Source organism: Lithobates pipiens, unplaced genomic scaffold (genome assembly GCF_037356315.1).
Source record: "Lithobates pipiens isolate NorthernLeopardFrog02 unplaced genomic scaffold, aLitPip1_a1.2 Scaffold_16, whole genome shotgun sequence".
In the NCBI taxonomy this organism is placed as follows: domain Eukaryota; kingdom Metazoa; phylum Chordata; class Amphibia; order Anura; family Ranidae; genus Lithobates; species Lithobates pipiens.
In genome coordinates this window covers 428,982,256-428,999,934 of record NW_027507748.1, presented here as the reverse complement: position 1 = coordinate 428,999,934, position 17,679 = coordinate 428,982,256, and the positions used below count along the sequence as shown (strand labels likewise).

The following is a 17,679-nucleotide window of genomic DNA, read 5'->3' as shown; positions in this document are numbered from 1 at the left end:
CTCATAAAAATGATAAGCAGATGTCCTTGGCACCCCACCCCCTTAAATCAGATGTCAAGAGCAACCCCCACCCAGGAGAATTCAAGAGGGCCACATAAAATGGCCTGGAGAGCTGTATGCAGCCTGCGGGCCTTGTGTTAGACACATATGGTCTAAGGGATACTTAATGCAGATAACCAGCAAGGGCGACCAGATCAGTGGGCTGTACCTTAAAGTGTTACTAAACCCACAATAATAAAACCCTGTATATGCAGTAAAGCATGCTTGTTATACTCACTGTGGAACTTAAGGGGCAATCCTCTGCATTGTGTGAAGGCTGTTTGATCCTGTCTTCTCAGATCCTCCCCTTATTTCCCTGTCCCTTGATAATTTCTTTATAACACAGAGTCTATGGCCGCGTACACACGGGCGGACTGTTCGTCCAACTTTGTCCGCTGAACAGTGTTTCAGCGGACAGTCCGCTCGTGTGTGGGCTTCAGCGGACAGTTTCAGCGGACAGTCTGACGAACAAAGTTTTTTGGAATTTCCGTAAGACTGTCCGCTGAAACTTGGTTTGAGCGGACAGTCCGCTCGTGTGTAGGCTTGTTCGGCAAACTAAGTCTCGCGCATGCTCAGAAAGAATTTACACGGCGAAGGTTGCATTGCAGTGTATCGGACGCCGAATTACTCGTCCCGTCGTACGTGCCGTTCACGTCATCGCGCAAGTTTTCAGCGGACTGTTCGTTCGTCGTGTGTGGTCAAGTCCGTTCATGCTAATTTTGAACGGACTGTTTGTCAAACTGTTTGACGAACCTAGTTGGGCGGACAGTCCGCCCGTGTGTACGCGGCCTATGGAGTCAGGCTGCACATGCTCAGTTTGGTGTGTATTGCTAGAGAGTTTTTTTTTTCTTGGGAGAGTGCATGTGATCAACACAGGGGCAATCAGTACTGTCCAGACAGAGGGTTTAGGGGTCTTACAGTCTCATAGGACAGTCAGAAAACTCCTCCTCCAAAAACAGTGCTTGGCTGGACACTGTTATGCTATATAATGCTAATGAGGAAAGGTATTTAGCAGTTTACATTTACTAAACTAATTGCATTTCCATGTTCTGTGTACTGTGGGAGACCAGATATAGTGAATACAGGGTCCTGGGTTTAGTAACACTTTAAGAAATCAGGAACAAGGCTGAATACTGCAGGCCATACACAAATAGAATTTCAGCCGTTTACAGTGCGAATGACTATTCGTCGATTGATAGCAAGTTGTCCACTAACTGATAAAATAAAATAATTTCAATGATCAATAACAACATATATGATTCCAGTTTACCAATTATGCAAGGACATGCCCAATACAAGACAGGATTTTTTCCCCCATTTCAAATATAACAAACACATATACACTTTGGTTGAAAAAACTTTTTGGCTTCGGCTCCATCGACGTTAGCCGGGCCTACTGTCGAATGTGATGGTACAGTCCACTAACTGCACAAAGGTAAAACGATCTTTCCAAAACCTGCCAGTTTTGGCTGAAATTCTATACTTGTATGGCCAGCTTAAGGTTAAATGAAATTTATTAAGACAAATATCAATCTTCCAACACCAACACCAGTAAACCATAAACAATATATAGTGGCAAAATAAAGGTGACAGTGCAGAACCCAGCAATCACCTAACTAACTGTGTACAAAATGAGTGCAGGGTCAGGACTAAGACAGGAAACAAGGGGAGTAGGGAGTAGGGTACTGGGAATAAGGAGGGCGATCAGGCACAGGAGCAGATACAAAGCAAGGCACAGGATCAGGGTCAGGATCAAGATCAGGCTGGGACGCAGCTCACAGGAAGAACACTGAACGACTGAACTTCAAGTAAAGGGTGGGATTATATACCTCCCAGCAGCCCACATCAGGTGCAGCCTAATTTTTCAGACAGACTGGCTGCTGGGAGACACCTGCTGATGGCCACCGGAACTGCGCTCTTTGACTCTGGGAACAATGGTGCCACCAGCAGGGGACCCAGGTACTGACACAAGTCCTGACACACAGTCTATGGTTCTGTTATTACATTGCTGGAATACATATGGACAGAAAGTGGCTACAAAGAGGCTGTAACACTTTATCAGCCTGTTTTAACCTCCTAAATGGCCGACTACCATGCCACAGTTTGTGGGGCAGCTGCAGCACAGCCCTATTCACTTGAATAGGTGGCAGGCCCATCAAAAGTGAAAGGGATTATAATTCCTGCTGCAGTCACAAAGTAAAGCATCACATCTGCAGCATGCATACACCCCCAACCTTTACAGCTAAAGGGGGAGCAGTTGAGGGGTGGTGAAATTGTGGCAGCGAGACGGAACCCTCTGTTACCACTTCCAGCAAGACGGACCCCTCATTGGTTTATAGTCCCATTTAGTTTGGAGAATTGCTTGAGTCCTGGGCTTCATTCCAGATCCATTCCTGCTGCCAAGTGGACCCACAGTTTTTGGAGTGCCTTACTTCCGGGATCCAGTCGTATTTGAGTTGGTACCACTTCTGACTTCCAGGCTTTCGGCCAATACAAGCTCGATTGACCCACTGCCACAGGCAAGTGTGTCCACCTTGTCTGGTAAGAGTATATATCTACATCTTTCCAATAGAAGACTTGCCTGTTTTAACAGCTTTATAGCTAGCTTCAATTCAGTCTGCTGCACCATTACTCTGCCTGTAGAGGATCTCAAAGTCAACTATTTAATGAACACACTTCTTAGGAAGTTCACTATTTTGGTGTTTACATTTTGCCTCTCACTTTTTGGGCTTTATTTTCACTGATCATTTTTCTTGTACACGTGATTATTGTACTCATATATCACATGGTCATATTTTATCATCCATATTATTATTATTATTATTATTATTATTATTATTATTATTATTATACATGATTTATATAGCACCAACAGTTTACGAAGCGCTTTACAATGTATAGGGGGGACAACACAATTACAGTACAGCTTAACACAAAAGGTACGGGAGGGCCCTGCTCGTAGAGCTTACATTCTAAAAGGAGGGGGTGGTGGTACAAAAGGTAATAGCTGCAGAGAATGATTTGATGGGGTGGCTTGGGGACAGTTAGGTGGGTGTGGGATAGGCTTCTCTGAATAAATGAGTTTTCAGGGATCTCCTAAAAGTGGACAGGGTAGGGGCTGAACTAATATACTGGGGAATGGAGTTCCAGAGGATGAGAGGCTCTGGAGAAGTCTTGAAGGCGAGCATGGGAGGAGGTAACAAGGAAGCTAGAGAGCAGGAGTTCCTGGGAGGAGCGGAGGGGACGATTTGGGCGATATCTGCAGATGAGGTTGGTGATGTAGATGGGGGCGATGTTGTGAATGGCCTTGTATGTTATGGTTAGCAATTTGAATTTTACACGGTGGGGTAGGGGGAGCCAGTGAAGGGATTGGCAGAGAGGAGCAGCAGTCATGGATCGGTTAGCGAGGTGTATTAGTCTAGCAGCAGAATCCATAATAGACTGAAGGGGGGATAGCCTGCTTAAGGGTAGGCTATTAAGGAGAGAGTTGCAGTAGTCAAGGCGGGAAAAAATCAAGGTGTGAATAAGTTGCTTAGTGGTGTCATTAGTCAGGAAGGGTCGAATTCTGAAGATGTTGCGGAGGTGAAGGCGGCAGGATTTAGCCAGTGATTGGATATGGGGGGTGAAGGAGAGGTCAGAGTCAAGGATTACACCCAGGACCCTGGCATGTGTGGAGGGACCAATGGTTGTGTTGTTGATATTAATGGTGAAGTCACAGGGGGGATCGTGAAGGAGGAAACATAACAAGCTCAGTTTTAGAAAGCTTGAGTTTGAGGAAGTGGTGTGACATCCATATCGATATGTCATCGAGAGGAGATCGAGGGGGTGAGTTGAGGAGTGGGGAGCTAGATCTGGGTCTCGTCAGCATAGAGGTGGTATTGGAAGCTATGGGAGGTTATCAGCTGGCCCAGGGAAGAGGTATTGAGTTTACATGTTCATATTCTATGTTTCATATTTCAGTATTTTCAGTTTTCCACCATTGTTTTGTGACTATATCCAGCACTATACTTTATTTTTCAAAACTCTAAACGCATAGAATTACCGTTCTATTCTTTTTCAAATTATTCAGACTGAGACGGGGTGAATATACTAAAGGTAATTAGATTGTTCATTTTGCAAGGGAATTTGCACTTTGCAAGTGGATTTATCTCTAGTTTAGTGAAAGAGATGAAGCTCTGCTAATGTCCACAATTCAATCCTGTGCAAACACAAATACTTTTATTTACATTTTCTTTGATAAGATTGGGAGTTTTATGTAAAATTTATTTTATCCCCATTCACTAAGCTAAAGGGAAAATTCCTGTCCAAAGTCATAATTCCCTTGCAAAGTGAACGGCTTAGTTTCCTTTAATAAATCAACTTGTATGGTTATTCATATATGTAACTATTCAATTGCTTGGATCAACTGGGCAATATTATTCAAGGGTCAATGGCAGTAATCAAGAGACATTTTAATTCAATCCAAAACTACCATATGGTTCATTTGCATTCCTGGGTAGCTTAATGGACTAAGTCTAACAAAAAATTGACATGGCAATTCTCTCTAAGTACACATTATAGCTTTCTGGTTATAAGTAGTTTATAGAAATGATATTCTTATGCACCTATATGTTTCTGCAGTACTAAGGCCTAGATAAATGTATTATACATAATGAACGGGTCTGAAGTTAATTGCAACTACTTTTAGAGCTGCAATTTTAGATGGGTACAAATGAGGACACCAAAGTTGCCCGTGCGAAAAAAAAATCTGTTTGTAGACCTATGATTTCCTGTATCAAATAATGACAAGCTATGTTATAAGCATATTAGATACTAATTAACAAAGCATTAATGTTCTCCATAAAATCATTATATGAAAATACAGTTAAAAGGTTAATGTGCTAGCCTCACTTACCGAATAATAACAGGTACATTACTTGAATACAAATTTACTTTTCTTGAATAATAAAAGCGGAATGTCTGCACTCTCACCTGTTTCCTGGAAGACCATGATAAGTGCACAAAAGGAGACAAGCCATGAAATTTTATGAAAACATTATTTGTACTATCTGGAAAAACCAGAAGTAATACTTCTAGCTAAAGAACATAAGCTATATTATTTATACCTTAACTTTTCCATACTGTTATTTTTGTTCCACAAGGAGACAACGGGAGCTGTCAAGAAGACTTTAGAGGCCAAAGGCACCCATAGCAGTCTGATGATCACCTTGTCTATATATGCCTAGCAGCCCTAACATACACAACTAACTGGCTATTGTCTTGAAAGAAGCTGATTGGTCAGGTAGCATTTTTCTGGCAGGGCACCGGGGTTTAGAGATGAGGCAGGGGACAGGTGTGCAGATTGCCATGTACTATTGGGAGACATGAACATGCCAATTTATTTACTTAAAGGGTAACTCCACTTTCGTGGGGGAAACAAAATAGCAAATAAATTAAAAATAATATAGTGTATACAATTGCAACACAAGTCATATTGTAATTGAATTATATAAAAAATTACCTTAACTTTTCAATCTGCAGCTGCTGTAATTTTCTGAAAATGCAATGTAATATGGCTACCTGTAGTTGTTCTGTACACAAAATGTGTACTGAACACCTCAGAAACCTAATTTCCTGCTTGTGTGATTGGATCACCAATTTTCCCAGAAGTCTGCCTAAGATATAAGTCAGATTTCAGGCATCCCCTGCAACGAAAAGGTCATTTTTGGTGAGATACTCACCAAAGGCCCAGCAGCTTTCCTCATTAGTGCTCTGCAGCTGCACAGCTGACTGATAATTATGAAACCACTTCCATTAGACCCATTAAGCACAGAGGCACAGAGGAACAAACAATGATTTCTTCAGAATAATAAAAGGTAGGAATCTGCAACAACGGTTGTTATAATCCTTGCAATGTATGTAGATCACCTGGGGGGGGGGGTGTTTTTTCTCAACAAAAGTGGAGTTACGCTTTAAATAAATCTTAGCATTGGAGTGTGGAGAATCAACTACCTACCATCTTATGTCTGACCAGCCAAAGTTTTACTGTATCATTTTGTGGCACTTACAACAAATACTAATTGTTAGCCACAGTCTTTACACAAATGTATAGTAAACAATTAAATAAAATTAAATATAAATTAAATAATTTAGAGTAACACAAATCTGTAAAAAGCATTTAAAGAAATAGTCCAGCATCCAGAATATAAACTCTGTCTCCAGAGCCTGAGATCATTAAAGTAGAACTATAGGCAAAACTTTTTTTTTCCATTTTGGATAAGAGGGTTATAAACCAATGCCAGATTGTTTTTCCCCGCCATCTGTGTCCCATTACGGAGCTTTCCCTACAATTCCTTGGGGGCCCCCTGGTCACCGGAACGAGTGTCCCCATTGGAAGATTTCCTCTCTATTATTTTTGTGGGGACTACCCAAAATTTTGGCTTTTCTTTTACTTTCACTGTCAATGATAATAGTAAACAGAACAAATAGAGAGGATGAATCTCCTTAACTGTGGCACAGACAACAAAAAAACTGACAGATGTTCTAATCTCTCTCCACTCTGTCCAAAATTAAATAAAACTTTTTGTATTTAGTTATACTTTAACATCATTCTAAAAATCTAGAAGTTACAGAAATATTTTATTTATTGTGTTGGCAAAAAAAAAAAAAAAAGATCAGTTAGCAGTTTATATCTGCCAACAAATGCAGCAGATAGTTGCCTGGAGATATTGTTATTGTGCTCAGAGATTTGGGAATGGGCAACTATCTACCAAGGGCCATCTCTAGGTGTACGCTAGTGAAGAAAAAAAATCCTATTATTTGGTAAATTTTTACATTTTTTCAGTGCAAGTTATAGGTCCAGCTTATTTATACTTGGATACAAGATTGAGGGGATAGAACTACTGTCATATTTTTATTACTGTCTGTGTCCCCATTTTGTAGATTCAGTCTCTCTAATTGTCCCCATAACCATTATCACAGTGAGGGTAAATCCAAAACTGAATTGCCACCAGAACAGGATTAAATGGGAGATTTTTGTTAACACATGTTCCCCTGACAGTTGTGTAAAAGGGTAAATCCCCCACATTAGTAACAATCCTCTCACTTCCTGTTGACTCTAAAGGAAATGAAGGGAAGGGAAATCTCTCAAATGAGAAACAAATGGCAAAAAAGGTTTTACGTTTACCCTACACTATCCAAATATAAGTTTTGGCTTTAAAAAAACTTTAAAGAGGAAGTAAACTCTGCTGTTTCTTTTTTTTACCTACAAAGTAAAGGAATAATGTGCTAGTATGCAATGCTAGTGCTAAGTGACACTTACCTGCAAATAAAGCCCTCGTCATCCCCGCCGCAGGCCACATCTATCTTCACCCATCTTCCTTCCGGGTCCATGGTCTCTGGCTCTGTGACTGGCCACGAACAGGTGACGTCACTCCCGCGCATGCATGTGGAAGCCACCGGTCACAGCCCAGAGCTCTGAAGAAATGGCACCAGCGGCCGTTTCTTCAGAGCGTATGCACCGATGACCCAATCGGCACAGTATACAGTAAATATCTCCCAAACCTTGCATGTTTAGGAGATATTTACTGTACCTATAGGTAAGCCTTATTATAGACTTACCTATAGGTACAAACATTAGTGGGAGGTTTACTTCCTCTTTAAGGATATAATCAAATGGTCAGTTGCAGATTTTTCAGCATGCCTACTGTTAGTCCCTTCTTATCTTGCTCTTTTTGTGTATTGTCTGACAATTTCTAGCAATTCATAGATTGGCTAGAGAGCTGCCAAAATTGCGTAGTACATGGCCATCAGAACTGGTAAATACCTACACAGTGATAATATTGTTTCTACTGCCAGCTAACTGCTATTTTCACATTAAATTACAACTGAAACATACTCCTGAATAACAAAATAGCTCTGGGAGTTTTGTTAAACAATTCAACATGTCAGGAATATTTTTTGTTTATTAAAGGCGAGTATGATTGTAAGAAATGCTTCAATGCTTATCTGTCATTTCTGTCCAGCTTAAAGTGGACCTGTCACCCCGCCAGATACAAATCCTACATAAAAAGCAGTCCTTTGTTTATTTGTTTTTAAATTAAAATAATCTAACTTTCCTACTACTACTACTAAGGACTGACTTCCCTGATTTTAGAAAGTCCAAAACGTCATCAATAAGACACTACACTGGATGCCAATAATAGAAGAAAAGGCTCCTGATTGTTTGTAATTTCCTGATTTTAGGACTCGGTCCAATGAGAGTGTTTTTTTGGCATCTGAGGCATTCTCATTGAAGAGAGAGATGGCAGTTGGCAGGACTTAGCTGTATAGTCAGAGAGGTCAGGCCTTCAGTAAGAAACAGAAATAGGTTAGGTGATGAACACAGAGCAGAGTTTTAAAGATAAAAATGTTAATGAAAGAAACCTTGGGGGTTATTTACGAAAGGCAAATCCACTTTGCACTGAAAGTGCACTTGGAAGTGCAGTCACTCTAAATCTAAGGGGTAGATCTGAAATGAGGGGAAGCTGTTCTGATTTTATCATCCAATCGTGTGCAAGCTAAAATGCTGTTTTTTACTTTCCTTGCATGTCCCTCTCGGATCTACAGAGACTTTACTTCAAAGTGCACTTGCAGTGTAAAGTGGAATTTCCTTTAGTAAATAACCCCCCTTGTCTTTCATCATCTGCTCTGAGGGCTTTTACCTACAAGAGGTAAAAATGTCTGAAATCCCATACAAAAATTACATTTTTGTGTTTTCTCAGATATGGACTAATTTCACCCACCATACCTTTTTATCTTTTGAGCATACTCTTGAACAGATCTCCACACTTAAAGCTGAATTCCAGGTATGGATTTTAAAGCCCAACTCAAGTGTATTTTTCCCTTCCAGTGGGACTGTGCCCTCACTACATGAGTTAACTGCTCATTCTGTCTAGGGGTGTCTAGGGGTGACCACACAATCCTCCAGAAAACAGTAAACATGTGTGATTCGTTTTGTACGAATCTCAAATTCGTACGAATTTCCCAAAATTCGTACGCTCGGGAGGATCCGAAATACGAATTGCGGGGCGTCCGAATTCTGTACGGAATACGAACTTTTGTTTACGAATTTCGGATTTCGGATCAGTTGTCGTCGAATCGACGACGACTCAGTCATTATGCTTATTATGAGGGGCTCCCACCATCCCTGTGCTGTGCTGACTTCCTCCTGGAGCTGCTTATTATGAGGGGCTCCCACCATCCCTGTGGAGCCCCTCATAATAAGCAGCCCCAGGAGGAAGTCAGCACAGCACAGGGATGGTGGGAGCCCCTCATAATATGCACAGCAGAGGTACAGCACCCGGAACAAATCAGCATAGCACAGGGATGGTGGGAGCCCCTCATAATAAGCAGCCCCAGGAGGAAGTCAGCATAGCACAGGGATGGTGGGAGCCCCTCATAATAAGCAGCCCCAGGAGGAGCAGGCGCAGACCAGTGGTGCATGGCAGACAATCCGCTTCTCATCTAATGAAACTTCGTATTTCGGATATGAAATTCTTCAACGGAATTTCGTATTTCGGATAAAAAACAAACTTCCATCAGCATCGACTGTCATATTGAGGTATATTTTTGCCTTTAAATTCATCGTAAAGAACGTTCGTACACGTTAACGAACCTAACAAAATTCGTATTTCGTACGAAACAGAACTACGAAATACGAAGTACGAATTCATTTTATTACGAATCGAAATGGAACTGAACGAAACAAATTTATTGACGGCACCCATGTCTAGAAAACAGTGCTCCCCCACATCCAGCAGTGGACTGTTTCTAACGTCTTCATGTCCAGAGCCGTTCTATGGGCGTGATGATATCAGGCATATTGATTGATGAAGAGAATCATATATTAAAGAGAACATAAACCAACTCTGACTAAATAGTGGTCAAAAATTGAATACAGAACTGCTACCAAGACTGGGAACAAACAATATCCTGGAATGCAGTTGTCTCAGAGGATATTGAAAGAAACATTGCCAAGGAGAGAGGCTGGATAGTGAAAACATTCTCTTAAAATCTAACAATACGGTTATGTCGTGTTATTAGGTTATCATTTAGTTAATGGAACATTTTACTGAAAAAGAATTGCTGTTTTTATTAGAAAGGGAACTCCTTATAGTTTATCTTTTCAACTCAACTCAAATGAAATAGCTTTAATATAAATGATTAGTCACACATTACCATTACTGAAACTATCAATTCATTGTGATAAAGAAAGTGTTTAACCTGCTTACATGGATTAATTTTGATTAAAAAATTGTAGTAAAAACTCATTCTACAGTGGAACTTGTTGCACTGACATTATTGTAGCAGTATTTTTTAATCCACTTGTTGGTAGGGGAAACAGAGAAAGTACTCTTTTTCAGTGCCTAACTATGTACGTCATACCATATCAAAGGTAAAGCAATGAAAACAACTGTGAAGCCAAGTTTTTTTTTTTGTGAATGCTATATACATATCTATCTATCTATCTATCTATCTATCTATCTATCTATCTATCTATCTATCTATCTATCTATCTATCTATATTTCCCTGATGAAGTCATGTGACACATGACGATACGCATCGGAATAGGAGGAATCAGGACACCGGAAGTGACGTCCGAGACACGAACAGAACGCTCGACTGTGTTTTTGTGAATTACCTATCTGTTGTTTGTGAGTACCTCTCCACTCTTCTGGTTTTATTAATAAAAAGTATATATGTACTTCACCATTGGAGCCTTCCTTTCCTTTTCCTTACGAGACCCTGTTATTCCAACAATTGATGTGGGGATAAGATCCATGATCCGGGAGTAGGGACACACCGCCTGGATTGTTTGAGATTCTTTTTCTCTGCTGTTTACCTTACAGCAGTAAGGTAAGGGGTCACTTCACTTGATGTGTGTGGAACACTGAAGAGGCACAAGAGTGTGTACACACTGGTTTTCCTGGCACCCTGTACCTGCAGAAGCACTTTATGAATCACGCGTCACTTTATATATATATTTTTTTATAATTTTTTTTTTTTTTAAGAGACTTTGCGATTCTACTTTATTCATGTGTTTCAATTGCACTGTGTGAGTCACGTGTGTGTCATTATTGATACAGTTTTCTAGTTTGTTGCGTCAACTTTTTTTTTTTGAGGAAAGAGTTTGCTTGCACTATATATCCTCACTGGTTTATGTGATTGTGAATCTATGAAGCACTGGACACTTTAATATTGTGTATATATTGTATGTTTTATTTTAGCACTTCACACTTTATTCACTGATTACGGTTGGTCACGATAGCTGGGTTACACTATTGTTTAGTTATATGCAATTTGGTATGTAATTAATAGTAAGCACCAGGCACTTTAGATTAATTTATTAATTTACTTATTTTAAGGTAGCGCAGCACCACTCATTTGATTTTGATACACGTCTTTCAGTGGTAGGGTCTATACCTCTGTCGGTGTTCTGCTGCAACCCGCTCCTAGCATTTACTCAGGTTATATATGATAGCGCGGGGATACTCCAATTCTATATATATAGATATCTATCTATCTATCTATCTATCTATCTATCTATCTATCTATCTATCTATCTATCTATCTATCTATATTTTTTTTCTTTTTTTTCATCTGTGTATTTACCTGCTTATCAGGAGTTGAGTTGTGCCTCTTTTTGTCATGCCCATGTCCCCAGCCTATGCAGTGATCAGCCATGGAATGTAATGCAATCAGTATATGCAATCACACTTCAGATGACAGTAAGCATCCCTATTTTCTAGTGTGCTTTAAAAATCCATCCATACAGTTTTTTTTTAAATTTTTCTTCAAATTTTAGTCTTCAATAGAATAACAAAGTGAACTAAGCTGAACTTACAGATAGTACATATGTCATATTTTAGAAAATCTGACATCCACTTGATGAAGGGACCAGAGGTGTTTTACATCTTGTTCTTTACAGACACAGTGTAATTTACACTCACAATAGGAATCCTTTCCTCTTAGCTCTCCTATCTGGATGTGTGGTTTTCCTGTTCCCGCTGTCTGTTTTAAAGTAATTAGAGAGGAGAGGGAGCATGATGGAGTGTATCAGCTTTTACAGAATTTGAAATGAAATATACAATACCCCAGTGAAAATACTGACAGCTTTAATCTTACAAACGGAGGGAAAGTTCACAAATGCAACCGTTTTCTAAAATCAATATCTTTCTAAGAGTTAACATTTAGGCTCCCTTCACTTGGCCAATCTGTTGCTCAGCAATATTATGCAGTATCTTGTGTGTTAGTGTGTATTGCATTAGGCAGACCATTCATTTCTAAATGAATGGCACCATACAGAATACCGTATAGCGCCATGCGTGGTGGCAATGCCAACAGATATGTGCTTTAGTACTCAGTCACATTGAGCATGGCTTTAAAAAGTTTCAACTTCATCAAAAATCGCACAATTTCAAAGCCGCCTGTCAGTGCGAATTCGGGTGTGACTTGAAAGACATCTATGCAGCTTCATGCAAGGATGTCTTTTGAAGTTGCTTCTGAAAATGGTAAAACTTATTCAGGAATGCCCCGATTGGAACGGTTCTATTGCTGGCAATAGGCTGCGAATTGTCATGCAATTTGACCTGTCAAATCTCATGACAAATTGCTGCAATGTGCATGAGGGCTTAAGGCTGAAGCTTATGGAGCCTCTTTCATAGGAGTGAGCAGTAAATTCAGGAGAGAAGAATGGAGGGTATAACAGCGAACAGTAATAACAGGAGAAGAGTGAACAGGAAATTCCAGAATGTGCAGAAGAGAATTGCAAAGCATATGAGTGTGAAGGGTATGCAAATGTGCAGTATGTGTAGGAAAGAAGTGCAGACGGTATGATGGCAAGGAATATGTGTAGGATAGGAGTGCTGAAGGCATGTCAGCAGGTAGTATGTGCAGGAGGTAATAAGTATAATGGAGAGGAGTATGTGCAGGAGAAAAGTATGAAGGGTATGACAGCAAGCAAAGAGTACTGGAATCAAGTACAAAAGTTTTGATGGGGCCAGTAGGTACAGAAGAGAATTGCGAAGGAAATAAAAGTGGGCCGTATATATATGGAAGAAGATTGTGGAGGAGATGATGGAAGGCAGTATGTATAGGAAGCAGAAGAGTAAGTAGGCTCTGGCAGTGGGTTGAAGTGGGCTGAATGTGCAGTAGAGCAATGTGGACTTTGTGACAAAGAAAGGCATGCACCGGTGAGGAAGGGACTGTGGATAGATGGTGGAAACTGTGCAGGGTCAGGTGTAGACACTGCAAGGATAGGTGGTACACCTTTGCACAAACATTTGATGGCATTAAACATTTCTATGCTCACTCATTTGCCTTATTTCTGGTCCATCTCCTATCCCCCATAGGCCAGGATGCAGATGATGTCAAGAAGCTGTTCTCCACCAGTTCTCTCTGTTCCTCTTGTGGTCCATCCAAATACATTGCGAATGGGAAATGAGGAGGTTGGGGAGGCATGTTGGAGTGGGGAGAGGTGCTGGGAGGGAATTCTTGCCAGAGGGGTGAGGTGCTGGGGAGATGTTTTTAGTGGAGGATAATGGTAATGTCTGTTAGAGTGGGGTGAGGCAGCTCAAAAGTAATGTCTGTGAACAGTTGGGGGGGGTGACTGCCATCAAGGGAAGGTAGATGTGTGTAGTGGACAGGGGTGGATGTGCTGTGAGAGGGGGTACAGAACAGTGGAAACACTGCATAGGGGATAAATAAACTGGGGGTGGGTGTTGAGCTTGCTTAGGAGCCAGGGGGGAGGTAGCTGTGGTCTGGATGGCTATCCTGCTTGCTGTTTTTTCAGGGATCCTAGGAGGCGGGGATGGACTTACAAGCTGGATAGACTGCAGAGGATTTTTTGGCATCTGAGGGCAGACACTGTATTCTCTGACCTTGAGTGACATGCTTTTAGTCTGGCATTATCCAGTGACGTAACTTCCCCTAATGTGCCACCCCCCCCTCTTGATCTGGCAGTCTGTGGATACATAAATAAATAAATACAATAATAATGACCTGAAAGGAGGACCAGAAACAGAGGCACAGCATTATGTATGCATCTGCTTCTGTTCTCCTAGTGCCAAAATGAAATGAAATACATTTTTTATAAAATTAATGATATTCTTTATTTTGCAAATACATATTTAATAAAGCTTTTCTAAATTTCACACTTAAACCTGAGATATAACATAAAGTACACCAATGATTCATTAATGAAATTCTATGGGAAATTTTAGCTTTAGCCAATGCTCACCTTAAATTTTTTTTTTTTTTACAAATGGCGGCATGAAAAAGAGCCTAGAGCTCCATCTGCAGGCTGGATAAAGAGGAGAGGAGAATCACTATGCATGCTTTTAACGCGAACCAAATACTTTTATCCTAGAGATCCCAGGATTCCCTGGGGTGAGGTTTCTTTTTTGCAAAATTCATTCAATCACAGCAGATGGGCAAGGGAACATACCAGTGACCAACTTTGTGCTGGTTATGGATGTTAAATGGAGATATTGTAGAGGGCAGTAACCCACCAGCAGCAGGAGAAGACAAGAAGACAATACATAATAGGTGATTCATTTCCCTTGTCTTCTTCATTTTCAAATTTCCAATTGCTAGAAGCTGTCATACTTTGTATCTGTTTAAACAGTTTAAAACTGTATGCTTGTGTGCACACAAGCAGGTAAACATAGCATCACACAATAGACAATAATCCTACTGCATATTACAGACCTTTTGTAATGTACACATTTACTATATTCCTTTAAATCCATGATTATCTTTGTTCTTTACATCACTGCTTAAGAACAAGAAGATATGATCCAGAAAAAAACAAATTATATTTAGCATTCAGTGACCTTTTCATTTTCACTATGTTTTTTGCTCTTTTCATTGAGAAGCTACAACACTTGGAATCAGTCTTATACGCACCCTATATTAAAGTACCAAAGGGAACTTTTTTAGTTTTGGATAGTATCTAGCAAGGTTATACCCCCTGACAAGTTTTTATTACTGTCTGTTTCAATTTTGGAGAAATTCAACTTTTGAGACAAAAAGTGAAGGGGATATTAGAGTTGTCTACAGAAAAAGAGGTAAGATGAAATCTTCCAATTAGGGACACCTGTTCTAAGGACAACTGTCTCACTTTGGGAGGTATGCAAACAGCAAAAAAGGCAGGTGTTTCAACTATTTTCTTCTCTAAAATAAAGTTTTGGGTATACATACACTTTAAGTCATGGGTCTTCAAACTATGGCCCTCCAGTTGTTCAGGAACTACAATTCCCATCATGCCTAGTGATGTCTATGAATGTCAGAGTTTTACAATGCCTCATAGGATGTGTAGTTTTGCAACAGCTGGAGGGCCATAGTTTGAGGACCCCTGCGTTTAAGTCCTATAGCTTCTAGTAAATGCATTTTCATTTGGAAATTCATTAACAAATTCAGCACTTAGGACATACTACATATGCTGGTTGTGCTAAATAATCAGACGCCTACCTATCACATAGCCCAGAATTAGGCATTCTTCTGAGAACTCTAGCAAAGTATGATGAATATCCATGTAAGACTTTAGGTAACATATGGCTCCCTATGGTGCTACTAAACAGCTTTGTATTTAGTTTAGTAAATTTATTGAAAGTACAAGGTTTCCTTAATTACCTCCTTGACACGCTCCCAGGGCTAAACATAAAAAGGCACAGATGTTATGTTTACCAACTACCTCTACTTTGGGCCTTCTTCTTTCATTTCATTACCTAGTGTAGGTACCTCCCTACCATCTTCACTTTGCTGCACCCATGTCTTTAGATATATTTTTATATGATGTTTGTACACTCTCTCTGTGTTTGAAGGGTTTTCTGAAGATCTTTAGCTCAAAACAGTACACATTATTGTTTTCTTCCCAAGCTGACGTGGTATGATTGGTTGAGAGATTGTAAGCTCCTTAAGGAAAAGGATTTCAAAATAATGTAAATGGTTCCATTGTACTTTGCCTGACAACATTAAAGTCTTTAAAATGTTTCTTCTAAGCAAATACCTCTAAATACCATAAAAGGTCTGTAGCCAGGTGCTGGGCTACAGCAACATGGAGATGGAGACTTTTCCCTTTATTCTTCTCTTCCTCTTCTGCTGCACCATCCTCCTCCAGCCAGCAGGGAGAGAGCTAGAGCAAAGCAAGCCCATAGGCTTATATACAGAACGCTGAGAATCCTGGGAGTGGTGGTTTGAGATGGCAGCCATATAATGACTACACTATAATGGCCACACTACAGATCTCAATAATCACTTAGCAGCAGGAGGAGGTGATTTTTTATTAAACTGCCCAGGAAAGCTCTTGGCACCAATGGAGTTAAAGAGGGAGCACCTTTGTGTGGATATTCATCTGCCAGCAGGAGACCACACCAGCTGAGATCTGAGTCTTAGACTGGGAGTGAGGACACCTAGGGGCAGCGCAGCAATGCCCACATCACTGCACCTGCACAACTGCAGCTGGGAGACTACAGTGTCCCACAGATGATCACTGCAGGCTTTCGGGGAGAGACTATGGGGGCCTCCCCTTCTACAGCAAAAAGTCACTGCAGCAGCCCCAGGGACTAGTGAGAAGGCTATTCGCCCATTGTTGATACTGCTAAAAGAGACGGAGCCACTGAGAGCAGAACACCCAGTGTGTCCAATCCATGCCACATGCATGCTGCATTCTATACCCCAATTATTCCAAACCTATACCACATTATACCGAACCTTTACAATATCTAAACTACAAATACCTTGTACCTGTGCCAAGACTATATTGTATCTATATGGCTCCTATACTGCATGCAGGTTAACTGGGTCTGTCTTTAAGTGCAAAGATGCTCTTAAAGGGCCCCAATGATAGCTTGCAGAAGTATATTACAAAGGACTACCCCACCTGTAATAATTATTCAGCAGGGCACCTGTGTTCTCCTGTCATCTCCACTTCTTTACTACTGCTGACCACTGCACTTGGATACCAAATGTTATCTTATGCCAAGTCCTTACTGTTAATCACGTTAAATGATAAATTGCGTCAATAATTCCACTGTTAACCACTTTCCGACCATTCGCAGCGGATGTACTGTGGCAGGGTGGCTCGGCTGTGCAAAGCGCCGTACCGGTATGGAGATTCGTGCACTAGGTTTGGTGGGCGTGAGCGCGCCCTGATTGGCCAGCAGGGGAGCTAATCAGTGGGTCCGGTGGACTCGATGTCCATTGGCTGCCCACGATCGTTCCCCGCAGAGACAGAATGGGGATCTGCCGTAGTAAACAAGGCAGATCTCTGTTCTGTCAGGGGATAACAAGAAAGACAAGGGGATGCTAAGCAGAAAGATGGATCTGTGTGTTTCCCCAGTCACACAGTCCCCCATACAGTTAGAAAACACAAATAGGGAACACATTTAATCTCTTGATCGCCCTCAAGGTTAAACCCTTCCCTGCCAGTGTCATTAGCACAATGTCAGTGCATATTTTTAGTGCTGATCACTGTAATAATGTCACTGGTTCACAAAAAAGTGTCAAAAGTGTAATTTAGGTGTCCGATCTGTATGCCATAAATCTATCCCATATTTTGTAGACACTTTAACTTTTGTGCAAACCAATCAATATATGCTTATTAGGATTGGAATATAGCA

At 40.7% G+C, this 17,679-nt stretch overlaps 1 protein-coding gene across 6 annotated transcripts in view; it reads right to left on the bottom strand.

Moving 5' to 3' along the window:
- DMD (dystrophin) overlaps positions 1–17,679 on the bottom strand; it is a 3,436,004-nt gene that overhangs the window by 405,146 nt on the left and 3,013,179 nt on the right. The window lies entirely within an intron of this gene.